The sequence below is a fragment of the Cucumis sativus genome, chromosome 5 (assembly GCF_000004075.3).
Source record: "Cucumis sativus cultivar 9930 chromosome 5, Cucumber_9930_V3, whole genome shotgun sequence".
NCBI classification, from domain to species: domain Eukaryota; kingdom Viridiplantae; phylum Streptophyta; class Magnoliopsida; order Cucurbitales; family Cucurbitaceae; genus Cucumis; species Cucumis sativus.
Window position 1 is genome coordinate 11,545,080 of NC_026659.2, and position 20,165 is coordinate 11,565,244.

Below are 20,165 nucleotides of genomic sequence, written 5' to 3' on the forward strand. Positions count from 1 at the left end.
TTGAATTTAGAAGGTGGTTAGAATGTTGCCCAATAAAGTTAAGAGTACCTTGCTAAGTTCTTGGTAAGTTTCGAAGTAATTTCATTGAATTTTCTTAGATTCTTGAATGCCCATTAAGTTTAAGCATTTAGATAAGATTACTCATGCTACTCTCAGGTCTTTGAGTTGAATGTTAAAGTTCGAAAATGGACTTTTCATTAACTTTGGAGTTCGCTTGGGTGTTACTTCTATAAGCTTCGAAACATAAAATGATTTTAGGTACTAGATTCAAATTTAGAAAGCCACTACTGTGCTGTCAAGGCTATTTCGACAAGCTTTCGATAAGGCTTTAGGTAAATTTAGTGAGTTATCTTATAGTTCTTGAATACCCATTTAGTTTTAGCATGAACTTGTTATTACCCATATTGTTTTGTACGAAAGATTGAAGATTTGGAGAACTTGGAAACATTGATCAACACATTTAAGGTCATTCTAAACAAGTTTAGATAAGCTCTTAAGTTATTGACTTGTTAAATTGATATTAAGATTGTTAATGGATCTAAATCTCTAAGGTATGAATATTAGGTAGTATAATAGCGTATTAAAGTGAAAGACCAAATAAGTTTGACTTAAGTTTGGACATTCATTTTATTAAGAATTTGAATTTGAGGTTTAAGGGATTAGAAGTGGATTTTTAGTGTAGTCTAAGGAAATTTTTGAGAATTTAAGGAATTTAGAAACGTAAAATAGCTTGAATGCTCATAATGAAGTTTTTAGAGATTGTTGTGTCGTTTTATTATGTGAAGATAACTGAGAGACCTTAATCTTTGTTTCAGGCCAAATCGAAGTGGAAAATGCGTATGATCTTGGGCGACCGAGTTATTAATAATGAGTTGTTTATTTTCAAGTATTTTCATTATAAATTTATATTTGTTATTATAGTATGTCGTGATTGTGAAAACTTCGAGCATGATTGTTCTACAAACTATGCATTAGAAATGTTTTCAAATATGAATTTCGGTTTACATGAACTCTTATATTTAAAAAATGTGGTTGAACCCAAACTTACTAGGCAAGTTTTAAATGACAACTAATTTCTAAAATACTCATTGATTTATTATTAAACTTGAAGGGGTACTAAAAGTATGTGTTAATGACTAAGGATTGAAAATAATTTGAAAATGTGTTTCTGACTATGTTTGGTTTTTAAACTTTAAACATGTGATGTTTATGAAATGATGTTAGTGGTTTTCCTAAAGGCTACGCGAATATGTTTTTATAGCACCACTATGGTTGTTAGAGGATTTCGGGACTGAAAGAGGTCGTGACTAGAGATTCGGGAACCTGTGCCTAGGTGAGGACTTGGATGGAGGATTGTGATTTGGCTTCAGACCTAGCTTAACCTAAGGGTGTAATCGGGTTAATGTGAATTGGGTTGCCCTGAAAAGTGATATTGATGAAATGTGTTGGTTGATGAAATGTTGAACTAAATCAGGTTTGTTGTCCTTTTATGAATTCATAAGGTGTTGCTAGTGCTCAAATTTTGAACTGAATGATGTTGTTGATTACTTAAATTTCCTATTGTAATTATATGCTCTTGAAGACTATTGTTGTTATAAAAGATCCTCATTATGTTTAGGGATCTTTTTAAATATTTTTTATTTTTGAAAAGATATGTATATATTGTTCGTCTTCAAGAAGGAAAAATATGACGATCATAACATTTCATCATTTAGTCCTTCTGGAAATGCGACTGAAAGTTGGAGTTTCCTATTTTATTTGCAAAGGGGGAGAAAGCTCTTGTGTTGCTACTGATAGTTGGCAATTATTCTACTGGGGATGATTTTTGAAGACATGTTTATTTTGAAGACTTTACATGATTATCTGAACACTTCTATTGTATTTTTTTAAGGTTGCTATTATGTGTTATTCAAGACTATTGTTTTTTGAAGATTCAAGAAGAAGGCATATTCAAGATCATCAAGGGTTGCACATAAAAAGAAAACTAATCATACTTTGTCAAAAAGGGGAGTTTGTTAGATTTTTTGAAAAATATGAAATTAGTTTTATTTTATTTAAAGAAAGGTGAAATATCTTCCTTATGTTTAGGATCTTTTATAATATCTTTTAATAATGAGTTAAAAGATCTTCCTTAAATATCACCTTTAAAGAAGAAGATATTCCTCACGTTTAGGAATATTTTGTTGTAAGTTTTTTTTTTTGCTCTTAAAAAAAAGTTCTGTGAACGTAAAATTATTCTTCACAACGGTGTTTAATAGTTTATATTTTTTGGCGAAGAATCTGTATGAAGGTAAACCGATTACCTTCTGCATTATGGCAAATTATTGGAGATCGTCAAGGGATTTGACAGAGCATCAATTGATAAGAAATATGAATGAAGACTGAGATAATTGTACTGCGATCAATGAATTTAAAGGGAGCCTGAATTCGTGTTTGAGGAGATTCAAGTTTACCGTCAGGGGGAGCCTAAGTTTATACGGTTAAGTTATGGTGGTAATTTGTTAATGTAACGTTAGGGTTAAGTTACAAACTTTTTAACCTCAATGATATTTCTTATTTGAGCAAAGAAGCTCCCTAGATGTAGGCCGGATTTGCCGAACTGGGTTACCAAAATGCACTATGTTATTTGTCTTATGTGTACTCTAGTTATTCCTACAATTAAATACTTGTGATATAGCAAAAGGGCATTTAACCACATCTCACTTGTTTTTCAATTGACAAAAATATCCTAACAAATCCAACTCATACTTTTCAGGTTATTTGGGTTGACAACAAGAATTAAGTTTCCAACCCAACTCGTGAAATCTGGGTTGGGTTGGGTTTTTCACGAGTTGGGTTGGGTTGTCAGGTTAATTTTTTTTTCGTTTTTAATTTTTAAGAGAATTAAGATCTGAGATTTGGCGAAGATCATAGATGGAGGAGAGTCAAATACAAACAATTTTTATGCTTGACTAGGATGGAGGAGATTTGAGATCTGGCGAAGATCAAAGATAGCGAAGATCAGAGATGTCGGAGGAGACATAGGGTATCTGAGATCAGAGGAGATGGAGGGACTTAGATCTGAGATCGGCTTGACGGAGGAGATGGAGTTAGTTTGGAGGAGACGAAGGAGGAGAGACAGAGGAAACGTTGGAGATATTGCGGTGCGCGAGGAAGAGCCGAAGGTGAAGTGCCGTGTGAGAACTAAGAAGAGATGATTTCTATCACGTGAGAACTGAGAAAATCTAATTTCTTTTTTTTTTTTATTAAATTTATAATATATATATATATATATATATATATATATTATATTAAATTAGGTTGGGTTGGGTCGTGAGCTCAGTTTGGTCGCGTGTTTACTTTTGTATATGGATCACGTGTGAGCTATTTTAGACCGTGTATTTAGTATTCTACCATGGTTGGATTAGATGGATGTTGCTACTGTGACAAATATTAAATATGAGTGAGCTCAGTTTCGCCGTGTGTTTCTTTATGAATATGGATCATGTGTGAGCTAACTTGACCATGTATTTAGTATTCTACCATGGTTGGATTGGATGAAGATTGCTATTATAGTAGAGACTAAATATACGTGAGCTCAATTTGGCCGTATGATTCTTGATCATGTGCGAGCTATTCTTGGCCGTATATTTAGGCGCTTTGTTGTGGTAAACCTTATATGCTACATATGTTTCTTAACAATATTGTGATTTATGTAATATGTAATAATGACATTCTAATTATTATTTCATTATCGATGCATTTTTAAACAATCTTGAGAGCATGTTTGATGAGTTTTTACTTCTAAAAACTTGTCACTCATTGAGTTTTAGCTCATGTCTTCTCTCCTTTAAGGTAGCGGTCAAGTTCCAGACTTTCGTTGAGCGTCTCGTCACTGATTGTGGATTTTTTTTCTTTTTACTATGTATGTCTATATATTTATGTTTTGTGTCCATCATAAGGTTAGAAATGGTGACAGTTGTGTTAAGAAACGTAATTGTGAGGAATTTTTTTTTTGGTGTAATCCTTGTAACTATGTTTAAGATTGTATTTAAAATTTGATTGGGACTCTGGATTGTTTTGGATGAGTGTGTGGCGAGACACACTCGATGTTATTTTGAGTTTGAAGAGCATAGAAGTGGGATTTGTTCCTATTTTCCAAGTGTGGTTAGTCCATTTTTCAGGGGAAACTCTGTCAAAATGTTTATAGAATTTCTTGGAAAGTGTTTTATCAATCTTACATTGGAAAATGAATGTTTTTAAATAGTAGATTCACGTGACGATCTAGGTTAGAGGAGAAAACCTAAAATAGGGTGTAACACCTTTTTTCTATATTTTTTTTAGAATGCATGTTTAGTCTTACAATATTTTTTTTCAATGTACTGGTATTTTTAAGTTTCCAATTAAATTGATTTAAGGTTTCTCTTTAAATTATTCCTCTACTAGGGCTTTTATCCCTTTAGGTATGCCCTTATTTTGAGCATTGAAATTATATTTGCCAATTCCACCTTCTTATCGCCTACAAATTTAACTTCAAATTTCTCATGGTCTTTCAACACTACCTACTTATTAGAACAATTTAATACTCCATGGTACTTGGTGAGGAAATCCATTCCCAAAATTACGTCTAACTCGTCAAGTTCAAATAAAATTCATAGTGACATTTTCAACCCTTAGCTTGCAATTCTTACACACTGATTCAACTAAAAACACTTCTCCTGAAGGTATATTGATCAACATTTTACCTTTTAGAGATTCTATCTCATGATTTAAAGACTCAGCATGCGATTCAAAAATAAAAGAATGTGTGTAGCTTCAAAACCAATCAACACAAGGGTAAGAGAATTATAAACCATTAATGAACATGTAATTACTTGATGGCTATGTTTTTGTCTTACTCTAAGTCATAGCGTAAACTTTCCTTTAAGACTTCAGTCACACCCAGGTCCCTTAACCCTACTTGGCTCTTCTCCATTCCCATTTGGGGAATAAGGTTGGTTTACAGATTGGTACATGGTTCTTTAGGTATTTTAAGCTCTCAAGTTAGGAAAATACTTAATAAAATGTCCTTGCTGATCGAAATTGAAGCATACCTTTGGAAAACTAGGCCTTCCTCCATGGTTTAAATTTGATCCAACTATTGTCTTCTTTGTGAAAGCTTCCTCTATCCAATTAACTGGGACATTTCCTCACCCTTGATTCTTAATTTGTCTTTGGAAATTCTCACCGTAACTCATTCTTGATCCAGAAGGAACATGATAATGAGATTTAAAATTTCCTTTCTTAAGGTTTGGCACAAAATGCCTATTCTCATTGCCTCTTTCACTAACTCGTAATTACCAGTGCTTTGGCTGCTTCACATCCTTGCTTTTCTCCTCTTCAGCTAAACATCTCTCAACTCGCTTGACTACCTCAACCAGTTTAGAGAAATCTGACTAGTTCATGTTAGTCGTCACCAATGCTCGTATTTCTGTTCTCAAACCATCTTCAAAATGCTTGCATTTGTCTGCCTCATCCATCACAAAGGCTAATGCATACTTAGCCAATTTGGTAAAATTTTTCTCATACTCTACGATAGTCGTATCACCTTGCACTAAATTCACAAATCCATTCCTCTTTGCATCACAAAATGAAAGAGGATAAAACTTATTTTGTAACGCTTTTCTAAACTCATCTCATAAGACAAAACCCATTCTTCTAGCTCTTGCCGCATGAAGAGTCCACCAATCTTCAGTGTTGTCTTGCAACAAAAATGTCTATTAAACTTATTTTGAAACGCTTTACTTTTCTTTCTTCGGGGCACTCCATCACTCCAAAAAAAGTTTATATTAAACTCAATCACTTCTCCGCATCAGCTGAGTTTGTTGTTCCCTCGAAGGTTGTTGCTTTTAACGCCTTCAATCTCTCAATATCAAATCTTTTATCTACATTAGATGGTATAGAAATAAAGTGATCACCAAACCTTTGAGCAAAGAGGTCAAATACACTTTCCTCTGTGTTCTGTCCTATAGGGTGATGTGGATTACTGGACATCTCATCAGATTCTCGTGCTCTATTAGCTCTCCCAGTAGTGGAAACACCAGTTGTCACTTGCCTGACTTACCTCGACCGTCATCGCATTGCCATAATTCCTTATAATACATCAATATATTAGGCATCAAAAATCTATTCATGGGACTCTCTACATGCATGATTCTAACTTCTAAGACTTTTTTCAAGAACTTATGCTCTGATACCAACTTGTCATCCCCTGCCTTGAGATCAGTTTATGCAACCATGTGAAGGCATGACCATCTAGACACTCAACATGTACCTCCTCATGAGATAACACACATTGAAAACCTAGTGAGTGGATTAAACACAACAAACAAATTTAACGCGAGATAAGGACTCTTTTTGGAATAACAAATACTTCATTTATATTATTAAGAGTACATTTTAAACAAGTACAAGAAGTTTTCACAACATGATACAAGTCTAAAAAAACATTTGGTTCTGCTTGCCTAACTTTACATGCTATATACGAGTTAACAGTGATTACTAACAAGATGATGCAACACGTTTATGGCACAATAGGCAACCAAGACGACAAGTCAAACGCTGGACGTCCTTTGCTACCTGGGGGGATAAAACAAAACATAGAAAGATTAGACAAGTGTTTAGTGACTAAGGTTTTTCACCAACACATGTAATAAATAAATTTTTGTCATAATGCGTTGCAATTTTTTCTTTTTTTGCAATTATTATAGTCTATGGATGATAATAAACTGTATGTTATTATATTCTGTGTGTCAAGATGCAAAGTATTATAATCTGGGTTATTATAGTCTGCGTTTGTGGTGCAAATTATTATAGTCCAAATTATAGCAGTCTATAAAATAAATATTGGTTACCTTAGATCATGTTTTTTTTTTTTTTTTGCCCTACTATTTTGTTTTGTCATATATGTAGGTACATGAAATATCGTTTTTTAAAAACATAGCTCAAACTATACATTCCACACCAATTTATACAAACTAGTTTATTACTAAGTGGGATGCACGTACGTGTTATAAAATTTTATCATATAAGCTTTTTTATACAAATTGACCTGTGATTTTATTAATTATGGTTAATTATGTTGTTCTTGATAAGATCATGATTTTTGTTTTTACCATAATATGCTAACTTCAAAGGGAAATAAACTAGTATTTTAATCTTGAATTCAATCATTCGAAAGTTATATATTTTTTTTATCAAATTATATTTGAAGAATAAAAAAGTTCTACATTTTTATTTTTATTTGGCTGCTAAGTTTTTTCAGCATTGTAATTTTTAATTTTAAAAGATGATTCTAGATCTTCAAGCCAATTAAATTGACCAACAAAAAAGTGAAAAATGTTCCTAAATTAAGGATTTTATACATATAGCTAACTAAATATTCTTAATTATACATAGCCAAACTAAATATTCTTAATTATACATAGCCAAACTAAATATTCTTAATTATACACACGCATACACACATACATATATACAACACACAAATGTAGTTTATTTGATTTATATACAATGTCACTATATTTATACTAGCATTATCCCAAAAACATTAATTTTAAACAAAGGAGGGAAGAGAGATAATTTTAAAAAGATAACCTAACAATAATAATAATTTAAAAAAACGTAATATCAATTATTGGAAAGTTTTAATTTTTTTTTAAAAAGGTACTTGTATGTATAAGTATCTTTGGTTTGTTATGTATCCTAAAATTTTTTTTTAATAAGGTTGGTTGATGGCAACCAAAGCTTGGTTGACTGTGGTAACCAGAGTTGGTTGTCGAAGGTCGTCGATGGAGTCACCATAGGTGGTGGTCGAAGATTGACCAATGACAATTACCGAAGGTGATGTTCGAAAATTTTACTACTTAAACTTCTCAATCCTTGAAATAAATACCCTTGAGATTGAAGAATAGTAAGAACATATGAGTTATTTTAAATCCTAATTCTAATCTCCAACATTGTCCTAAACAAAGAGTGGAGTATTATAGCCCACTCGACTTTTAGCTCCAAATACACCTTTATTTTTATTATATTGGTTAATTTAATGTTGTCGTGGTCAAAAGATAAATGATTTTTTTTATAAAAAATTTCACTTGAGAAGGAGAAAAGAGAAAATTATATTTAATAAGTAGATGAAGGCTATAATTTGAATTATATAACTAATTTTGTTTTTTAATTATAACTTAATCAAATAAAATATTAGATAACCAAAATTTGAACCATTTTTATGTGAATGATAGAATATCAAAGTACTAGAAGTAAGGTAAAAGAGCAAAAGGAAAAACAGAAATGGATCCATTTCAAGACCCCAAGCTTCTGCGATTAACGTTCCCCTCAAATGGTCTTGATCTTCAATCCTGAACTTCAGCTCTGGGAGCTGCAAAATGGTTACGTTGTAGACTTCAACATCATAATCATACATAATTGGACACTGGATGAGGATAAAATCCACAACCCTAACCACCTTTAGTTTAAATCCTTTCATTCTGGATCATACCCGAATCCAATGCCATTTTAAATCGAATAACCAAAACCAAATCTCATTTCAAAAACAAGGGAAAGCTCAAACCTTTCATTACTCGTTACTTACTGATCAGGTGCCCACCCTCCAACTGCAAAAACGAAAATTACAAATATATTTTAGTTATGGTCACTCTACAGATCATTTCTTTTTCCATGGACCCAAAACTCAAACTCCAAATTTTAATTAAATTTATGCTAATTTATTCAACAATGGGGACCAAGTGTTCGCAAAGTTCAAAACACATGCTTTTAAGAAACCCTAGCCTGAATTTATAATTCATGGCTTGTGGCCAAAGTATGGAGTAAAGTCAGTGATTAATTGCATGGGTCAGCGTATCACCTCACCTCATTTGACCTACAAAAAGTAAATATGAAACTCCCATGTATGTATATATATATATATATAATTCACTAACAATGCTTTACATTTAACTCTAACTTGGTCCTAATTTTTTTTTGTTTTCAGATTTCGTTAATCAATTGAAAAATATCTTATTAGAACTGATAAAGGAAAAGCACAACCATTTTTGAGAACACAAAAATATGATAAGGAAACAATGCTTTCAAATTTCATTCGGGATCATACCCAAATCCTTTTCAAATAGTTAGGAGGAAAAATCTTTGTTGCCAAGTTCGTGGTACACAATACATATTATAGGTGGAAATTGAAGCATGCTCTGATGTTGATGGGTAACACCTACAATTGTGTGCATTTAGAACAGTTAATAGAACTGTTTTCGAATTTACAATTGACAAGTGTTCCCCTCATCAACATAAAAGCATGCTCGAATTTACACCAAATAAATACTTTGTACCGCTAACTTAACAACAAAGTTTCTGCTCCGGTCCAAATTGTTTGACAATGATCGTTTTCACATTGTGCTCAATGATTTCAATTAATTTGTTTTCGACACAATCCCACTATAAGCTAAGGGTATTTAGAAGGTGAAAATGGATATTCATAATCATTGTGATTTGCAAGTACCATCAAATTTGCTCTTTGGGCATCTTCCATGTTTTTTCATTATTCGTGTTTCCAAAAATTGTTATGCTTTTCCATAATCTAGTGAGATACTCGTCAAGTGATTAACTCTGTAAATTAAATGAAATTTGAAAATACAAGATTTTGTTGTATTACAGTTAAACATGCATAAAGATCAGTAAATTGTGTGATATATGAGAGTGTTTCATATTTACTTTTCTATAGGTCAAATGAAGTGGTAAACTAATCGTGCAATTAATCAGGAGGTTCACTGTATATCAGGCCAGAGGGCCATGAATTGTAAATTCATTGGTTGGGGTTAATTATAAGCATACTTGAACTCTGTAAACACCTGGACTCCATTGTTGAACAAACTTAAATTTAATAAAATTTAGGGTTTGGGTTTGTACACACACTACACTACAGAAAAAGAAATGAAAAGAATGACTAAAACTAAAAACGTTTGTAATTTTCCTTCTTACCATTGATGAGTGACTAGTAATTAGAGGTTTGGTCTTCCCTTGTTCTTAACTTCTTTTGCTTAAACCATCTGATCTTCTCTTCTATAACACATTTTGCTTTGAACTGTTACAGTCGAATAAAGCTAGAGTCGGTCAAAAGAAAATCAGAACACAAATTAATAATTTTCTAATCAAGGAAATAGAAGGTTGACATAATTACTTTAGTTAAAACATGCTGCAAAATGATAAGGCATTGTCAAAGCTTGAAAGCATAGAGAATGATTAGACGCTCTATAATTCTTTCTGTGCTTATGGATGTTGATTCTCCGAGTACAAAGAGTGATACATGATACTAAAACGTAAACAAAATATATATTCGCCAAAATCAACCATAATAATTATAGTAATAACACAAACTTCATAAAGAAAAGAATAATTCAGAAAAACTAAAATTGTAATCTTTTAACAAGGAAAGAAACTAATTAAGACTAAGGTAGTGCATGATCATAAAGGATATAATATAATTTTAGAGGCTTAAAAATACCTGAATTAATTCAATCATACCAAAGTAATAACTAAAATTAACCTGAGTGAGTGAGTATTTTTCAAGAATCTGCCTGCAGGCGAAGAAGAAGAAGAAGAATCCTCCATAATCTTTCAAAGCTTCACATCTATTATATATTTATAGTATTATTTGAAAGTACTTGTTTTTGTGTGTTCTTGTGAGAGAGCCTTTTGTTTTCATGGAAATGGCAATGATAATGAGTGTGGTGTTGGATAATCTGTCATTGTCAACATCTAATTAACAGGAAGCAGATGGGGGAGGGGATATTATTGTTGACATTGACGTGAAACCAATTTCTCTCTTATATGATCTCTTGAGGTAAGTTTGTTGCGGAATATTTGTCATTATAATATTTTTGCCTACTTTAAGGGGGGAAAAAGCATATGACATGGATCATCTGCAACAAAACAATTGGTTCGAAATGATTAGGGTTGGAATTAATCTTTTTCTCTTTACTTTTCTTGAAATTTATATATTCTTAGCTCATCAACGAGGATAGGGATAAGAATGAGAAGCCATCTCTAAGTCTGACCGATGGTGTGGAGTCTCTAATTAATGTTATGTTGAAGTAGGCCCAGGAAAAGTCCCAAAAGCTAACATGATCACTTCCTTATTTGCACTTATGGGGTAGTTGTAGTTGGAGATAGTGTAATAATGCATATATTCTTGGTTGGTTTTTCCATCTAAAAATATGTGCTTGAATGAGGAATAAAATCGAAACTACCACAATTAATACTTCATGTCTAAAAACATAAAAGTAATTAATTAAACTTGAAGAAAATATTCAAATGTAGTTTAATTAATTACATTTTACTCTTATAATTGCATATTTATTATGGGGATTGTGTAAATTTTGGTGGAATTAGTCCTTCTTCCACATCATAATGGGGTGGAAGTTGTTTTTGTGCTTTTTGATCACTTGGCTTATTTCATTTTAACATAATGAATATGAACTTCTTTTGCATTAATATTAACGTGTGAAACAATTCCTCATTTTCCCTCTTGAGGAGTATAATATTTAATTTGTTGTGCAATATTAATTAATTGTGTAAATTAGGAATGATAAGGGTACTTATTATTTCAACTATATATTTGGTTTGTTGCTTCTGCCTACTTTTGGCTACCTTTTCAAACAAAAAAAAAAAAAAATCATATGACTTAAAGAGCATCTGCAAGTTTGAATTTAAACCAAGCAAGAATTTAATTGATGGATAACATTCTTGCTCAACAGCACTATTTGAGTTCAAATAATTTAAATATGATGTTGTAAATTGGATTTAGACATCCAACAAATTTTGTTAGGCTTAGGGTTCGATGATCTGTCCTTGGCAAACAAAATTTAAACTTACATAAATAATTTCGCTTAAAGTTTGTCTAAGGAAGGAAATCTGTAATTTTAAATACTTAGTGAAAGTATACATGTAATATGATATGTCATCTCTCTCCTATGTCCTCTCGAATAATTCACACCCTAAGACTTATGTTTGGCCTTATAGTGTCATGTTGTCCCCTACATAATGGTGCTAGCATATAAGTCAAAATCAAAATGAATTAGAGAAAGTTCATCGATCATAGTTTTAAAAATCTGTCACAATAAGTGCTTTCATGACAAAAAATAAATATCATTATTTAATATTTTATGACAACAAATAACTGTTATTCTTTGCATATTGACCACAATTATAAAATGTCACAAATTCGTATAATATGACATTTTTTCATTGTCAAGGATATGACAATCGTGACCGTTTTTATAAAATCAAATATCATTGTTTCAATATTGACGACAGTTACAAAATGTCACAAATTCGTATATTATGACATTTTTCCCTGTCAAGGATATGCCAATCGTGACCGTTTTTTTAAAATCAAATGTTATTGTTGCAGTATTGACGACAGTTAAAAAATGTCACGAATTAGTATAATTTGACATTTTTTTTCTGTCATGTATTCCTCAATTACTACATTATTATTTTTACAATAAAATACATTTCATGTTCTTCTTGCAGCTCTGTCATTACACTACCTAGTTCATCACAAAGTTGTTTTACATCACACCCATATGAAAACAAATAGTCAACACTTTAATATATATACATTATGATACACTTTTTAATATTCATACACTAGGATTGACTTAATAACCATTTTTTGGTAAATGGTAGTTTACATACACAAAGAATAAACAATGACATCTTTTGATACAAACAAACCTAAAATAAGTGCACTGGAACCAAAATTTTGCTACCAACCATACAAAAAGTCTTATACCAATCAACCAATCAAATTGCTACCAATCATACACAAGTAACTATGTCCTGTTATATTTTCGACTTATCTACACACAAACACATGGATGAGTTTTAATCATTCTCTCAAGCCAATAGTGAATTATCACCTCTATATCAATTTGAGGCTAACAATCAACAAACTAACTCTTCAAATAGAATTCCACTTATCCAAAACTTAGTTCAACAAATAACTCAGAGTTTCAAAAGTGCAAACAAAAAAATGAGTGATGTTATTGAAGCAACGTTCAGCCTTAGTAATAGCTTGAACCGATATTTCAAAAGGATCTAAATGTTGGAATTCTTTGTTCTAAAACTAGTAGTTTGTAATCATATTCTGTTCAATAAAGTTGTTATTGAGAAATTGAATATTATAATATTAAATCCAATTAACCAAGTCCCGAGCCTGTTTTTGAGTAAACTTGAACTTTATGTGTAAACATAAACGTGGATCAAGTTCGAGTATATAGCCTAAATAGTCTATAGTATATGAATAATGGTTGGGCGCCTTATTTAGAGAAACTATGGATGCAGACCACTTTGTAGTAAGTATGAACGAGGTGATCCTGAATCGTTCATGTAGAGACATAAAAGTGGGGGACATCCTATGTAAAGTGTTTACATAAGAGTGAACCATGAATTAGTCATTTTTACGTTATAACACCGTTTACTGTTTAAAACTGACTATCTCGATTATTGATGACCTAGATAACTTAATCTTAATCCTGAGTTAACTATGAACTCCTGTTCACACAAGATTATCATCAGATCTGCATAGGTGAGGGCAGCTCATCAGCGTTGGCCCAATAAACCTCACATTTCAGGGGTAAGATCGGGTGGATAGCTGGGAACATAGGATACATGATGGAATTCACTCCAACCCGCTTTAGGGTTAGTGGATGGGTTGCTCTCTTAAGCACTGAATCCAAGGCTTGAACAAGGGGCCCCACCCTCTCATTGGCCCGAGAGGGATTAAGTTTATTGGTTGGACCTTAAACCAATTGTTCAATAATGGATTAGTGGGACTTAAGAAGCAAGATGTAATCTTGGGGGTAAAACGGTATTTTGACCCAGCCAAGGTTACGAGCAACCTGTGAAAGATTAACTTACTGATTATGGTTTTATCAAATGAACACAAATATATCTATAGTGAGAGGAGTGCAACTATGGGACTTTAGTGGAATGACCCGTTAGTTAACGAATGTTGATTAACTCGGTCCAAAAGAGTTTAGCTAGTTAATCTTGAATCATTGGAGCCCATGATCTATAGGTCCATTAGGTTCCCCTGCTAGCTCATATGGATTAAACTTAGAACAGTGTGATGAAATAAGTCGAATTGTTCGAATCGAGAGAAGAAAGAGAAACCGACAAAAATAGTGATATAGTCGTCAATCTTCTGATTAGAAATAGAGCTTTATGTTTTAAATATTATAAGTATGAATACGGATTCATACTAAGAAGCTCGGAATTGATGGAAATGGTCAAAATTGTAAAAAGTCAACATGTTGACTTTTGGCTTTTAAAAGTCAAACTTTGACCGGCCTTATGTTCAAATGCAACTTGAATTTTGGAAAAATAAATGCGGATTCATGCTCGGGAGGTTGGAGTTAGTCAAGACAGACAAAATGGTAAAAAGTCAAAATATTTGACTTTTGACTTGAAATGTCTAATGACCATTTTACCCTCGGACTAAGTTAGTGGAAAAATCCAACATTTTTTTGGATAAGATGGATGTCAAGACAACTTCTGCCACAAGAATCCTTCGTGTCCAATCATCTTCGAATCCACCACCGTCGCCACCATCGCGTGCCCAGCTGACCACCACCACGTACAAGCTTGAATTTGGTAAGTACTTTTTGTTTTGAAATCACTTATCTAAGCTCGAATCTAGTATATAAGGTTGGAACTGGTATACTTACCTTTGCAAACCGTGGCTCGATTTGCATTCGAAGTGCTGCCCATTGAATGCCTTGAACGATTCCGAAGTAAAAAATGTAAGTTTCACTTGCTCTTGTTTGGTTTGGAAATCACTTATCTAAATTTACTTTAATTTTTTGTTCTTTTCTAGATTATTATGATTGCATGGCTGTTGGACTTGTGATTGTGATTTTTGTAGAACTTGTGATTGTGATTGTGATTTTTGATATCATGTGCATGGTGATTTTTTATTATTGATATCATGTGAGGAAGTTGCTGTAAGTAAAAAAGGGAAAATTTTTCCAGAAAAGGAGGAAAGAAGAAGAAGATGGAGAGGTTAATAATGTTAAATAAGTAATGTTTTTGTTTTGTTATTTTGATTAATTTTGTTTATGTTTATGTTGATGCAATAGTAGTTTGTGAATCGAAGAAGGTGAGAAAATTTGGGGAATTTGATGAAGGTTGATGGAGTAATGAAGAACAATGACAATGGATTTATATGGAGGTAGTTTATTATTTTTTTAAAAATGACATTAAGAGATACTTGTTGTTTTATAGGAAAGCATGAACTAATTTTTGGCCATACATGTATCTTCTTACTTTGTGAACAAGTAAATGATGTGTAGGAAATTGATGGTTCAAGTTCAACCTTCAGTCAACTTCTTGGAATTGAATGTATTAACCTCATATCAAAATATCAATATCAACACTTTCATCATGTCATTGGTTCTTTTTTATTTTTGTATTAAAATAGTTGGGCTAAGGAAAATGTGGATCCTTCTTTATTCCCTCGAGAGTTCTTGGCTAACACTTCAAATTTGGTGGGGAATGATGATGAGGTTGTATCAACATAACCATCTTTAACTTAATTGCTTGTATGGTTTATAAATTCTTGATAATTTAGATAATGGAAATTAAAGAGTTTGATTCCTATATTATAGTTCACTGAGATGAAAAGTGCCAACTGGTTTAGATGATGGTATGACTTATTCTAATATTTTAAGTATAAAAATTAAACAATTGCTTCAAGTTTATTCTTAATGGTCTTTAGAGATTACATCATTTTAATATTATGGTTTAATATCATAATACTAGCGAACCTGAGTATACTTTAGCCAGAAAAGATACAGACAAGAGATTAGAGGATTGAATTCCTCACCTTCATTTTGATGTTCTGTTGAATTGAAAAAATGTTATAGCACTAAAAATATAAGTTTTGATGTGCTTTCATCCATGAGGTAGAGTAGATGCTAGAATCTAAAATTATATAGTGTTTAAATGGTCCTACGTTGCTTAGAATTTCAGTTTCTTTTTTCACTTTATTGCATTGTTGTTGAAAAATCATAATGAAATCCTACCAAAGTTTATTTTCATAGTTGTCCTCTTTAATCTTCTTGTGCTTGTAAATATCTCAAAAGCTTCATGTGGAGAGCAAGTGGGTATACTTATCAAGTCTTGTATTATGATCTGGTCATGTAAACCAAGGAGAATGAGTGATAGATGTTCTTGAAATTTGGTTAATTTCTATTCTTATACGTTGATAAATTTGCTTATAGTCATTTGAGACACCCCTTGACTTTCATGGTACTTTGTTTAAATTTTTTCATTGTCAATTCTACGAAAGAATTTATGGGGAAAACTGTATTTTTGTGTGTTTATAGGAGTTGTCAGGGAGACTATTGACTACTTTCTTCATTACTATTACTATTTTTCATTTTTAGATCAACTGAGATCCTTTAGGAGTTCGAATACAGAAAATGTGAAGTCAAATTGAGAAGTTGCAAGTCGAGCTTATGTTCTATAAGGTTTGATGCAATACAAAGGTCACCATTCCAGCTTTGGATATGATTAAAGTTTGATTGATTTGTATAGAAGTCAATTAAGTATTTTATGCTTGAAATATATATTCTGATGGTAGATATGTCATTGTCAAAGTATATCTACTATATTAATTCAATCTTTTTTTTTTCAAATGCGTCGTCTTGCGATAACAATAAACTTTAATGATGTGCAGCCTTATTTGTACTATCTTGTATTAGAAAAATGAAAGAAAAAGGCATAGAAATGAGCTTGGTAACTTACAACATTTCTAGGGTGAATTTGCCAAAATGGAACATGTAAGTAATTATGATTAGATGTGTGCATGGGTAGGTTCATAAAATTTTCATTATATATATACATATATATTTCTTTTGCATATACAACGTTACGAAATATGACTTCGGACATGTTGCACTCATAGAATTTCCAAGGTTTTTCCTCTTCTTTTACCATAGTTATTTTTCTTAGTCTAAAACATAAAATTGTTTCCAATATAGTCTCACGAAATTTGAATGGCTAACTGAACCCACGTTACTTATTTGGAAGATTTAACAACTGTTCAATTATCGTGAAGGTACTCAAAACTAATAATAATTGTGGGTTTAGTTTTTAAACTCTTGAATATAGATCACAAACTATTTCGAAAAAAAAAATCATGTTATATTGATAAGAATTAGATCTAGCTCTTGAAATCTATTAGTAATAGACCATATCGATTATAAGAGTTTTGTAGTGTTTCTTGATTGAGTTATGTAGTGTTCTTTGAAAGCTATTGAGTTCTGTCCCAAGTGCAAGTCCGGAAAAAACGTGAGAAGATAGCTTAATTATTATCACTTTTTTAATAATAAAAGGTAAAATCCTAATCAAATTTAGAGTATTTTTTTTTTAAAAAAAGTAAGATCCTAACCTTTGATTTAACAAGAATCTCTTGTTTGGAAGGGGAAATGTGAGATTTGATTTTGATGGCAATGCCATATATGCTTAGGCAGTGTGGACCAAAGAAAAGCAATAGAGAAAAAAAAACGTTTTGTTTTTTTTGTTCTGATTTTGAAAATGATGGAGAAGAGAACTGTGGAAAGGAAAACTTTTTTTTTTTTTTTTTTTAATTTTTAACAAAGGATTGACCTCCTTGTCGACGATGTCTTTTTGTCTTTTTTTTAAGGTAAAATGATAAAAAGAACTTCCATGAGTTTTCAAAAACAACTTCAATGGGTTTTTTTTCCTCAAAACAACTTCAATGAGTTTTTTTCTTTTATGTGATTTTGAAACGAAGTGTGGAGGAAGGGGAAGAGTCCCATCTTTTTTTAACGCTTATCTAAATAAACGTGTAACGATGGGTGGCCCACCTCCACACATTTCTCCTTTTTTTTCGTTTTTTTTTCTTTTAAATTTCTTTACTTTCTCATTTTCTTTTACTTCTTACTAGTTAAATTTTTATTTTATTTTTCTTTTCTTATCTTTTTTAGTTTCTTTTCTACTTTTTTGTTTTCTTTTCTCTCTCTTTTGTTTTCTTTTTTTCTTTTTGCGTTTTTCTCTTCTTTTTTTCTTTTCCTATTTTGCTTTTGTTTTTCTTTTCAAAATATTTTGTTCCTAGACATTTTTCTTTCTTTTTTTGCAATTTTTTTATAAAAATTCTCTTACTCATAACTTACTTCACTTTGTCTTTTTTACATGTGTAGCAGCTTATGCATATAAAATGACATATACATCTTCACCATCTTGGTTTGGTTTGATCCACGTCCTCCTTCTTTGTTAGCTTCATGGATTTGTACATGATAGACGATACAACTCTCTCATGGCACCCACTGTTTCGGCTTCATGGGTTTGTACATGATAAATGATGCAACTCTATCATGGCGACGCCCACTATTTCGGCTTCATGGGTTTGTACAGGCTAGATGATGCAACTCTATCATGACATTCTTCACTACTACTTCGACTTTATGGGTTTGTACATGGTATATGATGCAACACTATCATGACACTCACTACTTTTTCGACTTCTTGGATTTGTACATGATAGATGATGCAATTCTATCACGACGTCCACTATTTTAGCTTCGACTTCTTGGATTTGTACATGATAAACGATGCAACTCTATCATGTCATTCATTGCTTCTTCAACTTTTGACTTATTGGGTTTGTACATGATAGACGATACAACTCTATCATAACACCCCCTATTTTGGCTTCGACTTATTCAAATGCATAATTGTTGTCGACTTCTACTATACTAACAACATGACATGCAGTGACTTCTAATACTTTCTTTTGATGATCATCAAGGAAGCTTCTTGGGAGAAACTCTAACGAAGTTACCAGTCGTTGAGGTTGGAGAAGATTATCATCCTCCTCTTCCACAGACTTAGGCTTCCACGTCTTTTTATTTCTTTTCCTCTTCTTTTTATGGGAGATAATTTCTTTTGCATGCTTTGATGGAATGACGACTCCTTTTGAATGAAATTTGGTTGTGTCCCTTTTCGACGAGTCACGAGTATCCATCCTTCGTCATCATCTTCAACAGACTCTTCTTTGTTTTGGGAGTGTGTCATCACGATCCTTTGTTGGAACTAAACAATTATAGGTTTAAAAGTGTCACACTGAATTAAGCTTTTTCTTTTATCATAAAATTGTGCTGATGGTGAAACACTTGAAGTCATCTCGATAATAACATGATTTGTCTAAGCTACTTCATCAATATCTAGCCCGATTTTCTTTTCACGAGCCTCGAGCCAACTTTAGAATTATCTCCTTCAACACGAAACATTTTTCAACAAGGTGACTAATGACCCGATGGTACTTACAATATTTAGGATCATCCACTTTTTCTGCTCGTTCTGGTCCTTTGCATTGTGACAATTGAATAAGTTGCTTATCTAGCAATTGCGGTAACATGTTTGCAACATCAGAGTTAGGAAATTGATAAACTTTTTCCTGTCTTTCTCTAAGAGTTGGACATCGCTTTTCATCACTATCATGTTTTTCATCACTATCATGACATAAAATGATTTAATTGACCAAAATTTCTTGTTCAACAATGAAATTAACTCATCTATATATGCTATATTTTTAATGAAAAATTATTTTAAATAACAAAATTGCTATAAATATTTACAAATATCTTATAGAGGTAAATATTTTTTTATAACCCTTAGATCACCAATTTAACTCAAAAGTTTAAGGTGATGGATGAAGACAAATATGAACTTAAAATATGATAAAAGAACGAAACAAGTGGAATAAATATTAAATATTAAAGAAAAAATAACAATATACAAAGGCTTGAACACAATGTCTCCTTAGATAACCTCCCTCATATTTGATAAACATAAATCAAATGAAAATCAATTTTATTTGGGAGGAAATAATATTGTTGGGTACTGGCAGCTCAAGCCTTAAGTAGCGCTGATATCATCTTAAATTAACAATTATACTTAAGCTAATGGGCGAAGGATAATATCTAACAATAGCAAACAATCCATTTTCAATTTTACAAAAACACATTAACGAAAATGAACAAAAATAGAAGAAAAAAAATTGATATGTAACCAAATAAAAAATGATATATATTTAAGCAAAGAAAAGTAGA

The 20,165-nt window shown here is 31.9% G+C and overlaps 1 long non-coding RNA gene across 1 annotated transcript; it reads right to left on the reverse strand.

The window, feature by feature from the left end:
• Nucleotides 1–6,372: 6,372 nt before the first annotated feature.
• Nucleotides 6,373–10,740, reverse strand: LOC105435399. Its single transcript, XR_969399.2, has 4 exons — nt 10,571–10,740; nt 10,006–10,108; nt 8,588–8,630; nt 6,373–8,395 (listed from the first exon to the last, which is right to left on the reverse strand). It is a non-coding gene; the product is annotated as an uncharacterized LOC105435399 (long non-coding RNA).
• Between the last annotated feature and the right edge of the window lie 9,425 nt (nt 10,741–20,165).